Here is a 21170-nt window from a genome sequence, read left to right as displayed (position 1 = left end):
TGCCATTTAGGGCTCTGGCACACGGGGGAGATTAGTCGCCCGCGATAAAACTCCCTGTTCGCGGGCGACTAATCTCCCCGAGTTGCCTACCCCTGCCATCCCACCGGCGAACATGTAAGTCGCCGGCGGGATGGCAGAGGTGGCGGGGCGATTTCCGGAAATCGCCGAAAAAGACTTGCGAGTCTTTTTCGGCGATTTGCGTGTGCCAGAGCCCTTAGACCTATTTTAATTTGATTCTCTACCCCCATGGCTACACAGCAGCTTTGTTTATATAAACAATGTTAGTGTTAATGAAGCAAACACACCAGTTTTACCAGTACAGGGCAACAGTACATTATATTTTAATTACTTTGATACATTTTCATTTTTTTAAAAAATATGGCTATGTTGCATTGGTATAGTATTTCTAGGCTGCACAAAGGCACAGGTTGTTATCCATGGGCCAAAATAAATCATAGTACATCAGAAGTTTCACTAATGCCCTGTCCTTCACCTGCCTGCCAAGTTTTATTCTTCCCACAGTAACTGTCATCAATCCTTCTCTTTCCATTCACATTACTCCTCTGCATTACAGCCGGGCGCATCTATCTCTGGAATTCCCAGGATGTTATGTGAGCTCTGAGGTCAGAATAAGTGATTCCAAATAAAAGCACACGTTCATTACAGGGAAATGATTTCCACAATAAGTTAATACGTGTGTGTAGCACAGCTTCAAATGTAACAGCAGGGCAAGGGATCCCAATCAGTAGCACTATGAAAAGGGCAATGCTTACAGTGTACGTGGAAAATATTAAACAGGCCTATTTCTATGTTTGTATCCATAGAAAACATGATTGCTATATCCCATTGCTGATAGAACCAACATGAAAAGGTTGGAATGTGCTTAAACAGTGTTACAGAGTTGGACTCATTTTATGGCCTGGGAAAATGATGGTAGTACGTCACTAAGGGAACCTCTCTAGAGTCATGCTATAATATTTATGCCTGTGATCTAAGCTTTTCTTAGTGCCCTTCTTTTTGTTCTTGTTTCTTAGCTCTGAGTGTATGGGACTATAATATAAATATATATAAATATATTTAATATAAATGTGCTCAAACCCAATGATGCTTTAAACATGGACACGTGGGTAGTTTGCACTGTGCACCGTTCTGCACATCATTCGTTTTTTTTTCCAGTCTAAATTACAGTCTGGGTCTGTTTGCCCAATCCTGATTAACATGGCCCCTTCCTAGTTTTACTAGGGACCTATTTATACAGGTATGGACCTTATTATACAGATTGGTGAGGACCTGGGGTTTTCCGGATAAGGGGTCTTTCCTTAATTTGGATCTCTATACTTTGTCTGCTAAAAAAATAATTAAATAAACCCAATGGGGTTGTTTTACATCCAAAAAGGATGATTTATATCTTAATTGGCAGCAAGTACAAGCTACAGTTTTTTTTTTTTATTACAGAGAAAAGATAAATATGTTTTACATTTTTTAATTATTTGATTAAAATGGAGTCTATGGGAGATGGCCTGGATAACAATTTCCGGATAATGGATCCCAAACCTGTAAAATCTTTTTCTGTCTTTATTTTGCATTGCAATATCCTCCAGCCATAAATGGGTTAATCACTGAGTTGTTTGTGGGTGGGGGTTCTTCTTACTTCAGAATATAATCAGTAAGTGCTAAATGCTCCCAAACTATAATGGGGCTACGCCAGTGCAACTTTTTATTTCAGCACCTTGGAGAGAAACCATGGTCGATCGCTCAGCCATGACCATATTTATGTTTATATGGGGGCCTTAAGTTCTTTTGTACCCACCTATAAGATCAGTGCACCAACAATATGAGATGCAAAAACCGCCAGGCTTTTTGCCAGAACCATGTGGTGCATGAATGCGTCCCAGAAGTGTATCTGAAATCTCTCTGTTTTGTTAGTGTATGTGTATAAATAGCATCGGTGGCCAAGCATGAGAAAACATTGCTGGCTTGTGAGCCGAGAGGGGAAATCAGACTCAAACATTGCTGTGAGAAAGTAGCAGAAGAGGAAGCAATCCAACTATTTAATCTATTGGTTTAATCAGATATACGCCCCTCTTGAGTTTACATACAGCTGCCAAGTTATAATGAGTAAACGCGTATATCTCCTCAGGGGCTCCTTATATAGAGTATCTGTTACGTCAACAACCCAGCTAAACGTCTCCGAATGGCTTTGTTTCGGTTCCCTTTGTCCTGGATATTGCAGTGCATCACACAGCCATTGTTTGTGTGAGAGGAAATGTCTTATTTTGCTGCTTTCCGTACATTGACAGTATCATTAGGGAAATAGTAGGCTGAAATAACTGTAGTTGAAATAACTGAACCCAGCCAGGAGTGGTATGCATAATAGCAGTGTGTATTTTTATTGCAAAGGAATAAAATAAATGAAGAATTTTTATCTTTTTAACCTACTGTATGTTTCTAAGCTACTGTAGGCTTAAAATTTTGGGTTTTATAAAGGGGCTGGTAACTTTTAGGTTGTTGCAGACAATATTCTAAAACAATTTGCAATTTGTATTCATTTTTTAAGTGTGGTTTCTGGATTATCTAGCTTTTTGTTCAGCAGCTCTCCAGTTTTGAATTTTAGCAGCTCTCTGGTTACTAGGGTCCAAAGTACACTAGCAACCAGTCAGTTTGAATAGGGAACTGGATTATGAATAACAGAGGGCCTGACTAGAAAGATAAGTAATACAAAGTAACAATAGCAACAATACCAATTAAAATGTAGCAATAGTTGAAAGCAATAGGTTTTTGTTTGTTGGGGTCAGTGACCTAATTTAAAGGAAAAGTAACACTAAAAAATTTTAACTAAAAAATCTATTCTACCATAATAATTGGCCTATTCTGAAAACCATTTGTTATTTTGAATGCTTTAGTAGAAAATACCTGTAAAAAACTTGGCTTCCGGTCATTTGAACAAAGGCGATATGGCGATGCAGGGAAAGTTTCAGGGGAAGCGTCCACTATGCGGCAATCGATTTATTGAGCCTAGCCTTCCTTCTGTATAGGAAGGAGTCAGGCTAGGCTCAATCAATCGATCGCCGCATAGTTGATGCTTCCCCTGAAACTTTCCCTACATCGCCGTATCGCCTTTGTTCAAATGACCGGAAGCCAAGTTTAACAGGTATTTTCTTCTAAAGCATTCAAAATAACAAATAGTTTTCAGGATAGGGCAATTACTGGGGGAGGGTAGAATAGATTTTTTTAGTTAAAAATTTTTAGTGTTACTTTTCCTTTAAAAGCTGGAAAGAGTAAGAAAAGGAAAGCAAATAAGTAAATAAAAACTATAAAAAATTAAAGATCAGTTGAGAAGTAGATAGAGTTTATTGAGCTCCCTCAGCAACTGCTTGGTCTGCTGTTACTGATTCCATGCAGCTGCCTAGAGCCCTGTTCTATTCTATACCTCCAAATCGAGATCTTAAGGTGGCCATACACCTTCATACACCTACGGGTGGGCGATATCGGGAGAATCCAGGCTAATTCGGTCGTTTGGCCCTGGGGCCAAGTGATTGAATTATAACGACGGGTATAGACAAAGTCGGTTCAGGGACCGCATCAATGAGCCGATGCGGTCCCCGATCGATATCTGGCCGATTTCAGACATTAGACATGTGTAGGTAAGAATGATCTGTGCCTTGTCATTTATAGAGATTCATCTCTCTTTAATTCTCTTTACATTAAGATTCATGTACAGATCTGTATTTATTAAGATAGAGAGCTATTACCCACCACCAATATCCTCATCATTTCTACGAACCTGTGAGTACATTCTGCTTACAGATGGCTATCCCTATAAAAGAAACCTAAGTCATGTCTAGCTGGTGTAACATATGTCAGGCTTGCCATATTTAGCTTGTTTAAAAGCTTCATGAAATAGAAATCAGCGAGAAAAAAAGTAAAATGCATAAAAAAAACCTTAGCTTTAGACCACTTTTCATAAACAGAAAATGTACATGAAATACTGTAGCTTTATTTAGCAAAAGTAATACCTAATAATGGTATTTTATCTATGTATATATAGGAAAGTAAATAGGCCTCATAGTACTTTATTACACTGTTACTGCATGCTCCATAGTAGCAACACTGCATAGAAACCTTATTATCCTGTATTAGCTGACAGTTTTACAGCTTACTTAACAGCCGTAATGCCAATGGCAATAAAGAAAATGAAAATGAATATATACAGTATGTACTTCTGCAGGCCCAGTTGTTTAATGCCAATAAATGGAGTCTCCAGCAAGAGTACTGCTTCACTTACAGTATTTGCTAACACCCCAAATAGCATTAGGAGCTGAGTACAGCCACTAGCCTTAGCAGCAATTCCTTTCAGCATATATATATATACCTGTATATATACAAAATGTTCAGTTCAGTGAACCTCAGTATTGTTTGTAGTGCTGGCCATTAACACATGAATCCAAGAGGGGCTTCCTCTTGGATTCATGTGTTAATGGCCAGCACTACCAACAATACTGAGGTTCACTGAACTGAACATTTTGTATATATATATGCTGAAAGGAATTGCTGCTAAGGCTAGTAAACACTTTAGCAGAATAATAATAATTCATTTTATCCCAACCTTATTATGTACATCCCCTTTATCCATATCAATAGAGAGACTGCATTCCATATATGAAAATAGGGACATTTTTAGCCCACAGCAATTACAGGTGCCAGTGAAGCTTCAGTTGAGTTAATTGTTTTGCAAATATAAACATGTGACCTTCACTGCGACACAGATCGGGCCCAGCTCTCTTAGCACCAATCCGTTCTTTTTCGGTTCCAATTGCCAGGGGTCAGAGTGTTCAAAACATCCACTTGTCCTCAAGAGCACAATGTAGCTCAGTGTGGAACAAACCTGCCGCTCTATTTGTTTCTTTTGTGGAAATAGTAGTCTGCACATGTTGCCTAATGTTCCTCATTTCCTCTTAGGGCTATGGCACATGATATATGTAAAATACTGTTCATCAGTACTGCTCAGTATTGGTAAACACCAAGGGGCATACTTCTCCAGTCTGACCCACACCCAACCTGATCCTACAATGGTCACCAAAATTTCAACCCTAACCGACCTGACCTAAGGGTAAACCTGCTGATCCTGTTGGTTATGGGTCATGCCTCACATCACTATACTGCAGGTATAAGAGAGAAAGAATATTGGTCGTGATGTGTTAATTGGCTGCACCAAAACGTAAACTGGAATAATTGCGTACCCTTAGTTGCTGCGTGAATAAACTTGTAAAACAGGTAAAGGTATGGGACCTTTTATCCAGAACAAGGTTTTTTTCAGTAATTTGGATCTCCATACCTTATGCCTGCTAAAAGCCCAGTTCAGTCACGATGCCACAGTAGCACTGCCCATTGTGATTATAATCCAGATAAGATAAAAATCAGCTTCTGGTTAATAAGTGAACAGTGCAAAAGGCACAGATGTCATTATTTTATGTCAGATAGCATGTATGTTCTCAGTTTAAAGCTGGCCATACACGTGGCGATCTGACGATGTTTTGTGTCAGATCCGCCACACACCATTCAGGGCTGAATCGGCAGGTAAGGAGGTAGAAACAATAGGATTTCTACCTCCTTCTGCCGATTCAGCTCTGAAGGGAGATTTTGGTCAGGCGCCTTCTATGGCGCGCGACCAAAATTTTCAAACTGGTCCGATCGGCGAGTCGGCCGATATCAGCAGCTTCCTGCGATAACAGTCGACTCGCCGACATACCATACACGCACCGAATATCTTACGAAACGAGGTTTCGTACGATATTATCGGTGCGTGTATGGCCACCTTAAATATCTGCTTTAAACCCTTTCAGGCTAGTAAATAATTGCAAAGTATAGCTCAGTATTCTCCCTGTCAAAGTTCTGGCTGCTGACCAAAGCAGACTGTTTCAATATTTATTTTCCTGTTAATCTGATTAAACATTTTGTATCCTTGTGTCCTACTGAAGTTATCTCTTAGAACTATGCAAACAGGCAAACCTGCCAATATTTCCAACCCAAACACTCGCTGCACTCACTCCGAGGCTGCTCTCAGATTCACCTTAGTGTTTTTATCAAAGTTCAGTGTGAGGCTCCTTTTGTGGTTGTGCCCCAAGTAAACACATCCAGCAGCCATGATTCTGAAATGATGCAAACAAAAAAAAAAAATTCAAAGGACCAGTAACACCAAAAATAAAGTCTATTAATTTAACTTATCATAACATTTTATATATTTTATCCATATAAAGATGATTTCCTTTACGCTGAGGTACTGTGACACAGCAAGGGATTACATACCGACTGCCTACCAACTTGAGCCTTTATACTTGCTAAGTACCACCTAGGGAACTACCCCACATTAGATCTCCTTGATGGAACCCCTACCTGCTCTTTCTAGCTTCCCTGTGTATCTTATCACTCTTAGGGCTCTGGCACACGGGGGAGATTAGTCGCCCGCGATAAAACTCCCTGTTCGCGGGCGACTAATCTCCCCGAGTTGCCTACCTCTGCCATCCCGCCGGCGACTTACATGTTCGCCGGTGGGATGGCAGGGGTAGGCAACTCGGGGAGATTAGTCGCCCGCGAACAGGGAGTTAATCGCGGGCGACTAATCTCCCCCGTGTGCCAGAGCCCTAAAGAGAGTGCTATTTGAGAACTGCTATTAACTGTTTACACCTTGTACACAGGGAAACCCTCACCAACTTCACTATGGGGTTTCACTTTCCTTAGTGCACTAACATTATAATGTTATAAGTCTTTAGTTTTCCCATCTGGTAACCGACAGTAACCAATCAGATGTTTGTTTTTAAACAGTACTTGCTGCCTGTTTGGTTGCTCTGTGTTACTAGACAAGCGGCAAACTAAAGACCATTTATTACATTACCACCACCACCTTCATCTACCCCTGGGTCTTTGGGAACAAATCCCATCCACAGGGCATAGAATACAGCCACTGGGACTTCCTGTGTGTCCCCTACACAATAAATTAGTTACTTAAAAGCAGCTGGAAGGGCTACTTCTAATACTAAAAGATATTATACATTACTATATTTCTGCACAAAGGCCTTCTGGCAGGGAGTGGAAAGAAAAGCAAGAACAAGGTAGGGAAATTAAGAACACATAGAAGGGGTGAAAAATAACAAGGGCAGGAGAAGAGTAAATGAAGAAGAGAAGGGGAGAATAGAAGACTGGTAGGGGTATGAGAGAATGATGAGCAGAAGAAAATGTGGAACCAGAGAAAAGGAAAAGATAAGTGTGACAGTAGAGGACACAGAGGCAGTAGGGTTTATTACATCACTTCTGGCCTGAATCTGGGGAAACATGCATAGATCACATTCAGTGATGTAATATGTTGGCCTGGCTGAGTTTATACCCTTTACATTCAATAACAATTGAATGTAAAGGGTATAAACTCAGCCTGGTCTCTCCAGCATAATTTTCATAAAGCTCATTGCGCTATACTATTGATATTTCTGGGATAATTTGTACAAAGACCAGTACTATATTTCTGGTTAGAAGTAGAGTAAATGAGAAAATTGCATTAAGCTTTTTGCTCTGTAAATAAAATTCCTTTCACTATATCACTGACCTGTCTGGTGTGATATGGTGCACACAGCAAATAATTGTACTTTAGCTGGTCTGTTAAGTTTTACATAAAAAACGTGGTATATATAGTATTACTGACAAATTGCTTTGAAAAAAAGGAGTGGTTTAACTTTATGTAGGTGTATTTAAAGGGGTAGTGGATAAATCATGGCCAGTTGAAATGATGTCAGTGTCCCTAGATTTTACCTTCACATTTTGAACAATTTACAGATTATATCTGTTCTTTCCTTGAATGACTCCAGATTCATGCAGATGATCATTTCATAGTACCTTATTATAGTAAGGGAGCCCCTGAAACATGGTGCACGTCAGTATTATTTGCGCAATTCGTCCTTAATTTAATATGTAACTATAGGGGGAATGTAATAAAAATGGCAATTGATGTGTAAAATTGCATTGTTAGTGAATACTGTTCATTTATTCCAGTGCGAATGTTTAAGACATGCTTGAAGATGGCGTAAATGTTAGCATGAAAATAACTTTTTCTTTAAGAAGTGTACACTGCGCACTGGCACTAGCTAAAACATTTCTATCCTACTACCACATTAAAGGCAAAGGGTTTGCAAAAAGTAATTTTACATTCGCAAAAAATTGTTAACAATCCAAATTATTTGTCACATACCTTTTTTCTTTTAGCAACTAATATTACTTTCCCCTATATGTATATTATATTAAATACCCCTTAATGTCAATAGGAGTGCTTTCCTAGGTTGCTCTGTCAGTCCTTAGCACCCAACACAACCTGTTATAAACAAGGAAACGTATTTTTCTCCCTCTCAGTTAATTTCTAAATTATAAGTAAAGAAAGTCTATAAATACTGTATATGTAAGGTTTGTTAAAAGGGAACCTGTCATCCATACATAAAAACATGTAAAAAGTCAGTTTCAAATTAAACATGGAACCCAGATTATTATTACTTTTTTTGTTTATTTAATCATCCATACCTGTTATAAACTCATTTATAAATTTCAACTGTCAGTCATATTTTGCCTTTCCTGCCCCTATGTCTTAGCCATAGATGTGGGGCAGGCAATTACTTTCACTTTCCATTCAGCACTTCCTAGATGCTACTGCACTCCTCTCATTCTCCCTCCCCTCTCACGGTGTATAATTGTGTAGCATGGGCTTCAGCACCCCCATTCTGGTGCATAAACAAGAGGCTTGCCTGCCTGCTATGACTGTGAAAAATGTATTTTGCCTGAATATTGTGGAATTATTTCTTAGGGGATACAGGTCCCCTTTAATTGTCACTAATCTGAAAGGAATAATGTGCTGGCACAAAGCAGGTGAAGCCTAAGGAGGAATGTTGTTTTTCAGCAGAAGTAGATGAGCTGTAATGTTTGTTTTCACATACAGTCCACTGAACTTATGGGTATCAAGGACAGAAACTTCAAATAGTGTGACCTGACTCGAGTGTCAGAGAGTTCAGTCCTGATGTGTGGACTTCATCTGCAGAACACTCGTATACGTGGAATGAACTGCATATTTTGGCAGCATATCCAAGATTATAATTTAACCAAATCTATTAATATTGTATGCTTAAATCAGTGACTGATAAAAAATAAACACGTGAGATCTCGCTGGATCATTGTTCATGTAGTTTTATATAACTGTCTCTCCCTGCATTGTCATACAAAGGGCACAGAGAGTTACAAATACATTGGAACTTGTTGTGCCAAACAAAAGGCCCATTATGTCTGTTAACAGACTGGCTTGGATTTGTTATTTTCATTAGAATGTCCCTTCTTTATTATCCCATGTATTGCAATTGTATGGAATTAGTGCTGTGCAATTTCCTGGGTTTTTTTTTTCTTTTTTAACAATATAGCAGTTATCGCTCCACCTTTGCCAGTAACGGTAATGTCACACGGAGAAATTAGTCACCGGTAATAGCTCTCTGCTACCATGGGAAACGAATCTCTCCAAAATGCCTTTTCACTAGCTACAAAACAATCGCCAGTCAAAAGGCCTACGCATCACTTCGGTTTTCCAAAGTCTCACAAAGTTTCCTCTTGCAGGCAACTTCGCATGACTTCAAAAGAGCCACAGCAATGCCTTGGCCATTTCCATTGTTGCTGGTGGAAAGGCATTTTGGAGAGATTAAGCTGGCCATACACGCACCACACACACGTGTATGCCGGCTCGACGAGGTGACCGAAATCACAAAAGGCTGCGGGTATCGGACGACTCATCGACCGGCCAGGTTAAAAGATTTTGATCGGGCGCCAAAATCAGTGCTGAACAGAATTTCTATTAGGTGGAATTACTATTGTTTCTATCTCCATATCTGATGATTCAGCCCTGAATCAGCCACCTTTAGTCGCCATTGGTCGCAAGAAAGATCGTTCCAACCCTCCACTAACTTTCAAGGCTGAATTGTCAGATATGGAGGTAGAAACAATAGTATTCAGCCCTGAACATATATTTTACTTGAGCGCCTTCAATGGCGCCCAATGAAAATCTTCTAACCCGCCCGATCGTTGAGTCAACCGATAGCAGCCTCCTGCGATATCGGTCACCCCGCCGACTTGCCATTCACACACAGAATATCGTACAAAACGAGGTTTCGTACGATATTAGGGCTCTGGCACACGAGGAGATTTGTCGCCTGCGTTTTTTCCCCCTGGCGCTTTGGCGACAAGTCGCCACGACAATACCCACGAAAAGATTTCATGCGAGTTGAGCTCCAGGCGATCTGCTACCCATGGTACACTCAACAGTTAACCCCCCCTCATGTTTACTTAAGTCGCTCAGAAAATGGTCTGTGTGCGATTTGAAACAGCAGGCGATTTGAAGTAGCCTCGTATGTTTTGACGCTGGCGATTTCCATTGATTTAGCATTGGCGTCTTGTCGCTCGTCTTGTGGCCAAATCGCTCTTTTAAAAATTGCCGGCGACAAATCTCCTCGTGTGCCAGAGCCCTTATTGGTGAGTGTATGGCCAGCTTAAGGCTTCTCCCTGTTTGAGCTGTATAAACAATGCTGTCAAATAGATAATCTTGTTTATGCAGTGACTGCAAAACAAACGTTTACTTTCAGGTATCTTAAAGGTCATGATTCTAAAAATCCCCCTTTCCATTAATAAAAAAAGTTTCATTCAATTCAGAAGTGTTTGCAACTCCCACAGACTCTATTTTAAAAAAATAAGTTACCATATATACTCGAGTATAAGCCGAGCTGAATATAATCCAAGGTACCTAATCTTACCTAAGAAAATTGGAAAAACTTATTGACTCGAGTATAAGCCTAGGGTGGGAAATGCAGTAGCTACTGCTAAGTTTCAATAATCAAAATAAATACCAATAAAATTACATTAATTGAGGCTGATCGTATACTGTTTATTATTTACTGAACTGTATGTGTTCAACTTCAAATTAATTCACCTGTATGAGCAACGCTGATCATATGATATAGATATACCTGATTAGCATTGCTAATACTGGTAAATACTGTACTTAGGTACTAATAATAGGTAATTATTGATTGAATACAGTGGCTTGCAAAAGTATTCGGCCCCCTTGAACTTTTCCACATTTTGTCACATTACAGCCACAAACATGAATCAATTTTATTGGAATTCCACGTGAAAGACCAATACAAAGTGGTGTACACGTGAGAAGTGGAAGGAAAATCATACATGATTCCAAACATTTTTTACAAATAAATAACTGCAAAGTGGGGTGTGCGTAATTATTCAGCCCCCTGAGTCAATACTTTGTAGAACCACCTTTTGCTGCAATTACAGCTGCCAGGCTTTTAGGGTATGTCTCTCCCAGCTTTGCACATCTACAGACTGAAATCCTTGCCCATTCTTCTTTGCAAAACAGCTCCAGCTCAGTCAGATTAGATGGACAGCGTTTGTGAACAGCAGTTTTCAGATCTTGCCACAGATTCTCAATTGGATTTAGATCTGGACTTTGACTGGGCCATTCTAACACATGGATATGTTTTGTTTTAAACCATTCCATTGTTGCCCTGGCTTTATGTTTAGGGTCGTTGTCCTGCTGGAAGGTGAACCTCCGCCCCAGTCTCAAGTCTTTTGCAGACTCCAAGAGGTTTTCTTCCAAGATTGCCCTGTATTTGGCTCCATCCATCTTCCCATCAACTCTGACCAGCTTCCCTGTCCCTGCTGAAGAGAAGCCCCCCCAGAGCATGATGCTGCCACCACCATATTTGACAGTGGGGATGGTGTGTTCAGAGTGATGTGCAGTGTTAGTTTTCCGCCACACATAGGGTTTTGCATTTTGGCCAAAAAGTTCCATTTTGGTCTCATCTGACCAGAGCACCTTCTTCCACAGGTTTGCTGTGTCCCCCACATGGCTTGTGGCAAACTGCAAATGGGACTTCTTATGGTTTTCTGTTAACAATGGCTTTCTTCTTGCCACTCTTCCATAAAGGCCAACTTTGTGCAGTGCACGACTAATAGTTGCCTATGGACAGATTCCCCCACCTGAGCTGTAGATCTCTGCAGCTCGTCCAGAGTCACCATGGGCCTCTTGGCTGCATTTCTGATCAGCGCTCTCCTTGTTCGGCCTGTGAGTTTAGGGGGAAGGCCTTGTCTTGGTAGGTTTACATTTGTGCCATACTCCTTCCATTTCTGAATGATCGCTTGAACAGTGCTCCGTGGGATGTTCAAGGCTTTGGAAATCTTTTTGTAGCCTAAGCCTGCTTTAAATTTCTCACTAACTTTATCCCTGACCTCTCTGATGTGTTCTTTGGACTTCATGGTGTTGTTGCTCCCAATATTCTCTTAGACAACCTTAAAGGCCGTCACAGAGCAGCTGTATTTGTACTGACATTAGATTACACACAGGTGCATTCTATTTAGTCATTAGCACTCATCAGGCAATGTCTATGGGCAACTAACTGCACTCAGACCAAAGGGGGCTGAATAATTACGCACACCCCACTTTGCAGTTATTTATTTGTAAAAAATGTTTGGAATCATGTATGATTTTCGTTCCACTTCTCACGTGTACACCACTTTGTATTGGTCTTTCACGTGGAATTCCAATAAAATTGATTCATGTTTGTGGCTGTAATGTGACAAAATGTGGAAAAGTTCAAGGGGTCCGAATACTTTTGCAAGCCACTGTATGTGTTTAACCTTAATCAATTATGGTTATCAGTAACTATAATTAGGACCTACCGGAGCCCCTGCATTAACATGCAGGGGCGTGTGACATCACTTCTGGGGAGGAGCAAGGCATGAGAAAGATGCTACAGTGGCGCTCAGGTACCTAGAGGGTCCGGGGTTGGCGGCGGAAGCAGGATCAGGAATCGGGTAGCAGGGGGTGCTATAGGGTGCTTCTGGAGGGACTCGAGTATAAGCCAAGGATGACTTTTTCAGCACGTTTTGGGGCTTATACTATATATATTTATTGGGTGTTAATAAATGTGAACGCTAATCTGTGCAACTGAATCCATAGGAATAAGAGAAAGCTCTCACTTTCATGCACTCATTTTCTAATTAATAGTCTGGATAGGGGCTATTAGGAGCATCTCGTGAACTTAAGCAATAGTCTAAGCCTAGCAATAGTCTAATTAAATGACAGTCATTGGTATAGGTGTTCAAGTCATACTACAAGGCATAAAGAGAGTGTAAGACATGCTAAAGGCAGTCCTATAGTGTATGTATTTTTGTGTATTTAGCAGATAGAGTATATACACAGAGATTCCATTGACAGAAATAGTATGCTTGCCTGAGTGCCAGTTCAAAGGTAGAAGTATATGCGGTCACTGGAACAGTACTCACAGTGCGTGTTAATGCTGAGCATTATGTTTTGCGTTTTGGTTGGGAGGTCACCCCTTCCCCCAGTATATTTAGCACTGGAAATTTCCACTAGTCTCTGAGAAGTAAAGAATTTCAGTGGATGCATACAAAAGTACAGACTATTTATAATTAACATTAAGTTATGAGTACAGGTATGCAAAAACTTGTTTGGAAATCTCAGGACGCTAGATAGGGATAAAAGTTTGACAGAAAAAAGTATGTGAACAATTTTCCTTTGTAAGAATAGAATGTAGGTTTAGCAAACAGGCAAAAGTATTGAGTGGAAGAAGGTTTAGAATTGTACCATGAGCTATATATGTCAGTTGGGAAGCAACTGTGGCCTTACATGGACATAAGAAGCCAATTCTGCCTTTTCAGAGAGTCAGCAGCGTATTGTCCCTGTATGGGACCAGTTGTCCATCAAGCAGGTTGGAAAATTGGGAAAGAAGTGTATTAAGCCGTTGATTTAGTACTCTCCCTAATGGTCTGCAGAGGTCGCTGTTATAATCCAATAGTAAGACCAAAGGATTGTATCAGGCCAATTTGCCCCACCGCCTACAGTAGTTGGCTAAATTAGGCAATTATCCTTACACGTATGGCCAAAAGCTCTTTTTTGTCAAAATCCTGCCCATTTTAGGCCTATTAAATGTTTTTAGGGCCAGACTCTATAGCTCCTTTACCAGGCGTACCTGGTGTAACCTGTTTGGACAGTAAGACATTTTTGGTTTAGTCCTCGATGAGCCATAGGTCTTACATGTGACCAGTGAGATGCCAAATTATGTAGATGTAATATCAATATAACATAGAAATGTATGTTGTGCATCCATCCTTTCACATCCACAATAAAGTAGAAATAAGTGGACTACAGTCCTGCTGTGATATTTAGATTATGACTGAAAAAGAAACCAGAATGTAACAGTGTTTACTAACTCCAAATGTGTACAAAGACATCTGTAAATAAATAAATAGGAATAAATAGAAACAGTTCTGCTTTAATCACTGGCATCGTATTGTGCTTCTTTATGTATGTATGTATGTATGTATATATGTATGTATAACTTTATTTATAAAGCGCCACAAGGGTACACAGCGCTGTACAGTTTACAGAATACAAAATTACACACAGGGAGGACAAGTGATATAATAAATAAATACAATAAATACATATATGTATATATATATATATAAGTGGTATGAGACACAGTAGGAAGGAGGTCCCTGCCCCGTAGAGCTTACAATCTAAGTGGTTGGGTAACATACAGGCACAAACTGGAAGGAAAATCGTCCTTTTCCTGCTCAGACAATAAAGTCATTACAAATAAATACAGTGTGTGCTCTATGTCTGTATTCTAGACTCATTGTCAAAGAGAAACACACACACAACAAGCAAATGTTTTAAGACATGGCTGTCCAACTGGAGGCCTGCGAGCCAGATGTGGCCCTCCAAAGGATTTGTATGGCCAATTGGTGGATTCTGGCAAATGCCAGAGGAGCTGCTGTAAGCTGCCAAAGACAGTCACTATTTAGTGGGCTGTGTGGGCCTCTGTGTACTTGAAATGTTAGGGCCTATTTAGAATTCCAGTTCATGCCTGGTCTGCTCAGAAGCTCCACAGGCTATACTATATGGCATCATAATATTTAATTTAATATGGCCCTCCAACATGCTTTGAGATATAATTGGTTCACATGTAATAAGTTGGACAGCACTGTTTTAAGTTAAACCACTTCTGCTGTCTATGGGGATTAGGTGAGGACTGAGCTTCTGGAAGTAAAGAAGGAACAAATTAACACAAAGAACAAACTCTTATGTTGAAGAAGACCTAAACCCTAAAAATAAATATGGGGATGAGGAGCTACTGGCACAGGGCTGTGGTTGCCTTGGGCTGGTATAGAAGCCAATGATGTACTTGCATATGTTTTCATACCATGCCTGGGTATTGTAGCTGAATTGACAGTGACTTTCTTTTTTAGTAATTTAATTTAAATGATCAGATGGGGCAGTGAAGTGAAGCAGTATTTCTATTTTTGTTGCTAAAGGTCTAAAAACTGTACTTCCTTAGCAGGTCTTGACTGGAATTCAAAATAGGCTCTGGCATTTCCAGTACACAGTGGCCAAACTAAATAGTGACTGTCTATGGCATTTTACAGCAGCCCCTCTGGCATTTGCCAGTCCAGGCCTGATCCTTAGTATGCATGTTCTTTAGGGCAGGGGCTTTAAATCTTTAAATAAAGAATTTAATTCTTTGATTAATTAATTAATAAGAAAATGCAAATTTAACTTATATAATTTCCACCAAAGCAAATAATTACTCGGAAAGAGACATTCTCAGAAAGATGGAATTCTTGATCTATGTACCGAATGTGAAAGAAATTGTAATACAAAAGATAGATTTAGAAATAAATCTTACAGGTGAAAAAACATGGCTGGCTGTTAGTGATGGGTTAATCTGTCCTGTTTCTCATTGCATAACGCATTGAAGTCAATGTATGTTTTTTTGTGGTGGCTTATTCCAAGCTGTGCAACTTTTTTTTCCAATATATTGGATCCTCTGAGCCTTTTTTCGTGGCAAAACCTGGCAAAAAATTTTGCCCATCACTACTGACTGATAATCAATGAGATACAGGGTCAGACTGGGCCTGTTGAACACTGGGGAAAAGCCTATTCCCCACCTGAAACTATGGTGGACACCCCCCTTGACCTCCCCCGATCGTTGCCACAGTGGGAGGAAATACAAGGTACACGGGGGGGGGGGGGGATTGCAGTGTCCAGGGATCCCCAACCTTTTATAACCGTGAGCCACATTCAAATGGAAAATAGGTTTGGGGAGCAAAACAAGCATGGAAAATGTTCCTGGGGGTGCAAATAAGAGCTATATTTGACTATTTGGTAGCCAGAAATTAAAAAATGAGCACCTAGTTTGGGGCCACTGGGCGCAACATCCAAGGGGTTGGGTTGCTCACGAACCACTGGTTGGGGATCACTGCCCAAGTCCAACGGTGATGAGCTCAACATGTAAGCAAGTAAAGGAATATATTAAATGTTGACACTCTGTACTAAGTTATGTATTAACTTTAATACTTTACAAACATGAGAGTGCAACATACATTATAACCTAATAAAGAACTATATTTACATACACTATCAAGTACTCTGTGGGACAGCACAGAGGCCTTCTTGCATATGTTGACACAAATGATGGTTGTTTGCAAACACAGCCCCAGTCTGATATTAGCCTTCCGTTTGATGTAGACCAGTGAACATTTTAAATCAATCAATATTTTTATAAAAATCTGTGAAACTTTTTTTATGGTAGTTGCACATATGCCGAGCTGTGGCACAAGATGAACGCAAACCAATGGAGCAGCCTGCGGGAAAGTCAGCCATACCCCTAGGCAGCGATGGTCTTTGGCTGGTGTAGTTTCAGTTTTAGTTTTGAAGGTCTATGAATAAAATGAAAAAAAATATTTCAGGCATAAACTGCATTTTATGAAAACAGTGTGAGTATGATATTTACTAACCTTGATGCCAGTGATATTATTAGAAAAAAAACACAAAATAAGATAGGAAGGTTGATATTTATTCCCAGAAGAAGCCTAAAATATGGTCAACTTAAAAGCCATGCCATGAAGCCACATAACAGAACTTGGTCTTGGAATGCATGGTTATAAGGCTTCTATAAAACAGATGGAAAGCTCTGCACACATGGGGGAGCTCTATCCATTTCCCATAAGATAACTATGCCCATATTCTATGCACCAGTTCACTGCTTTGTTCTGCCGTGAGTGACTGTCTAAGACCCAATGACTTTAAAAGCAGTAACTAAATAGCATTATTAATATGTGTGACATTGTGTGCTTACGTCCAAACATATTGTGGCCAAAGATTCATTTAAATGTGTTCATTGCACCATTTGAAAAGCCCTGCAGTGATTTATGGCTATGTCTTGGCTCATTCAGTGTGCATGCAAATACTGCGTAGAGTACATGTTTATGTTTACATCTGGTTTTTAATGGCTTGACTGGACATGCCCTTATCAGTTTGTCTACAGTTAGGGAGAGCACCATCTGGAATACAGCTTATATTGACTGCAAATATTCCTCTCCTGTGTTCATCCTGAATAAGCTTAAATCTGTGCAATAAACACAGAAATCATACTTAATTCAACACAAACTTTCAACACATAAACTTTATGCCAAAATGTGTTCACATTTTGGCATAAAGTTTATGTGTTGAAAGTTTGTGCTGAATTAAGTATGATTTCTGTGTTTATTACACAGATTAAAGATATGATGTGAAAATGGGGCATCAATCCACCTGCTTGTGTTCCAGAACATCTAAGAAAAAGTGCACACCCTAAATATCGCCCTAAATGGTCTTTAGGATGGGCTTCCAGCAATATCTTGGATAGTAAGCAGTTACCCTGTATATTACTCTTATAAGACAGAAGGATTTTGACATGAGGGTATAGGTGTATGTATAAAGCTTCTCTGCGTATGTAGTACAATAATTAGCATGTATAACATGTGGGGAATACATAGTCACTATATAGAGAGAGAGAGCAGCCAAACTAGATAAGTGAAACCATTCACTGATCTTAGATTTTAGTGTTTTATTTTTGCCATAGGGGATCTCTTTGCCCTTCTTGTCCAGCATCTCTATGTCAAATGACATAAGAGCTATGTTTTTCAGACTTTATGAGTTTAAACTTGTCTTTAAGGCTGACCATTTGGTCAGAGCAGAAACCAATTACCCAGAGTAGCAAGTAAAAAAAGTGTTCTCCCTAACTTTATGATTTTCTTCCAGAGAGCAAACATCCCCCACGTCTCATCGTATTTGACCTTTAGGCATGGCCAAACTCAGTAATACTCCAAGCTCCCTGTAAGGGGGTGGTGCAGTTTTGGTAACATTGGGTTATCTATTATCTCTGTGGCATATCAGTAAATAAAGCAATAATAAACAAGCATTTTAGTTTAGTATTTGGTTATTAAAAGTCACTGAAGTATGTTATGCCATACACACACATACTGTATATGTCACAGAATAAGGTAACATCTAACAATCTTATTGGTGGGTAAAAGTGCATAATAAATGTGCAGTTGTGTTTCTGATAGGAGAGGTGTGAGAAAGGTGGACCCTGCCCTGTAGAGTTTACAATCTAACCGGGTATGGTAAATCCAGCGCAACCAATTTGGGCACAGCTATGCAGTGGATAGTGCAAATTATATGGGAGGTGTATGGGCATGTGTTACGTACAAGTCTCCATTATGCTCAACAGCCATTCCCTCTGCACCTTATAATGCAAAGCTCACACTGCAACTTAACCCTTCAGTTGTAAGATCACAAGTGCTTTGTGAATAGTCTCTAAGGAACACAGTTTGCTGCCTTTAGAGCTCTGGTACTTGTTCCCGTGAGATTGGTAAATAAGTCCCATGATATGCAAATAAATATTATTTATACAGAATAGCAAGACCTGATATGAAATTTAATGAAAATCAAACAAGCCTGATAAAATAAAGCCTAGTGTTATATATAATGGCACTTAGTGCTGGATGGCCACTCCTAGTTCAATGACAGCAAGCTGGAACACACTAAGGCATGATATGAAATCAGGAAAGTGTGAGGATCCTGAGTAGATAGAGCATTCTGTAATGGGTATGAACCTGACTATCCAGCATCACTCTCTAAAGCACAGAGACATCATATGAAACCTGAAGAATGTCTTAGTGAGGAATCTGAAAAAGCTTTCACATGTTTTCCATTAAAGGTGTCAGAGAGAGAAAGAGTTATTTTAGGTGCTTTTCCGGGGGTCCTTATTATAGCAGATTTTGCGTGTGCGTTTGAACTGGAAACAAACCACAGAGAGGAGGATGCTGCTATGTCTGGAGCCGTGTCTGGAGCCAGCCAGTTTGAGCCGGCAGCAGCAGCCACTGGAACCGAGGAGAATAGAGGTGGCATGGAGGTGAGGGACACAAGGAGAAAAGCAGCCACAGCAGCTACTGGGAATGGAATAGATTCCCTAGAAACAACCAGCTCCCAGATTGCACAATATGCAGCACCGCTCAGCCCTGCTAGAATAAGTAAAAACAAGAAATAATCCGGGGGTTGTTTACAGTAAACCTGCAAGTTTGGCTACAGGTGTGGCCAAAGCATTGGGCAGTATTATATAGAGCTATGTGGATGCAATGCTAGAAAAGAACCAGCTGATTTGTTTCTAAAGAACCTGCACATAGAGCATTACTGATGCTCCTCGCTGCTAGCAGCACACATGGTGTGGCCAACCCATTAGGGTGAAGACACAAAGAGCTACTAGTAGCAGCTACTTTTTCATGGCTACTAAACTCCAGCAAATGCCCTGCCATAGACAATACTGAGAATGGCCTCTGCTAAAACACACATAGAGACAGTTATCAGTAAATGATCAGCATTGTTTTTTTTACTAGTCACGACAAGTAGCTGCTACTAGTAGCTCTGTGTGTCTTCACCCTTAGCCTTGATAGAATAGGAAACCAAAAACTGATAATTCCAGGTGTAGTCTCAAGACTAGACGGCACAATTTTAGAAGTAAATTACCATTTTCTAACCTACAGCACCATTTTACCCAGAATTCCAGCAATAATTACTCCCAAGTTGCAGTGCATATTTCAGAGGGTTAGTATGATGTCACTTCCCGTATAATAACATATATCAATAGCACTCAGTTTGTTTGGTGCATGGACACAACACAATGCAACTCATATACTTACTTGGGTTCAAATTCCACCTTTTTTACAAGGGGAACAGCAGTCAGCCCTGACCCCTCTATGTTAGCAGTTATAGCAGTATATTTATAACAGTAAATCCTGCCTCCCCTCGCAGAATCACAATGTTTTCAGCTGCACCAGGCTGACGTGCAGTTCTATGTGCACCTCTATTCACATACATTGCAATTATATTATTTGCAGAGATCTGGTGTGGATCAAATGAAGGAACAAATTCATTTATGAAAATCACTGTCAGTCTGCCTTGCTAATCTCTATTCACTGAGTGCATAGCAGGCAGTATACAAGCTTTTCTTTTTATACAAGCATGAGCTCATCTATAGAGGTTTTTCCTGTTCATCTTTTTCATATTTTTTTAATTAAAAAAATATAACTTTGTATTTTGTTATTTCTTGCACTAAACAAGAAAATTAAGACACTTTTGCTTTACCTCTTACTTTCGCTTCCTGGTTCTCAGCATTGATTCTGGGGCTGCTGCCGCCTGAGGCCGCCCCCCCCTCACCCAATTTGGACTTACAACTTCTGCATCTGAGCAGGTCAAGGGGGGGGGGGGGCAATTCACTAGTAAGGAGAAAGCTATAGTGCTTTCTGATTTGTAAAATGGAAATTTAGCTCTCTTGCAGCCCCTGCTAACCAGCCACTCACTGCTGCCTGAGGCAGTATTGTCCCCATGCTTCATGGCAGGAACGGCCCTGCTGGGAGTCTAACAAAGGCAGCAGCTTAGGGTTTGTTCATAGAGGGCTCCTGATCTGCCTTTACCCTGTTTGTTGGGAGAATTAGTTTAGTGAAAAACAAAAAAAAACAAACAAAAAAATAAAAAGCATTAGTGCTATTTATTAGCAAAACATGATTTTTTTTAAAGGAAGAGCCAGAAAGCATTTTCAATACAAGTCCTACTTATTGTGCTTATTTTACCAATAGGCGTCAAAATGTCAAAATGTAAAAAGCATACTGCCCAATAGTCCTCCTATTGTTTAGTAAAAACGCCACACTTTTGGCTCACCTAATCACATATTTACTCAGTC

General features: G+C 40.0%; 1 protein-coding gene across 1 annotated transcript in view; it reads left to right on the top strand.

Annotated features, from left to right (window-relative positions):
- The window catches only part of adgrv1 (adhesion G protein-coupled receptor V1), a 198323-nt gene that overhangs the window by 133286 nt on the left and 43867 nt on the right, over window positions 1-21170 (top strand). The gene's annotated exons all lie outside the window — the stretch shown is intronic.

Source organism: Xenopus tropicalis, chromosome 1 (assembly GCF_000004195.4).
Source record: "Xenopus tropicalis strain Nigerian chromosome 1, UCB_Xtro_10.0, whole genome shotgun sequence".
NCBI classification, from domain to species: Eukaryota; Metazoa; Chordata; class Amphibia; order Anura; family Pipidae; genus Xenopus; species Xenopus tropicalis.
The sequence above is the reverse complement of the archived record's forward strand: the minus strand, read 5'-3'. Positions and strand labels throughout refer to the sequence as shown.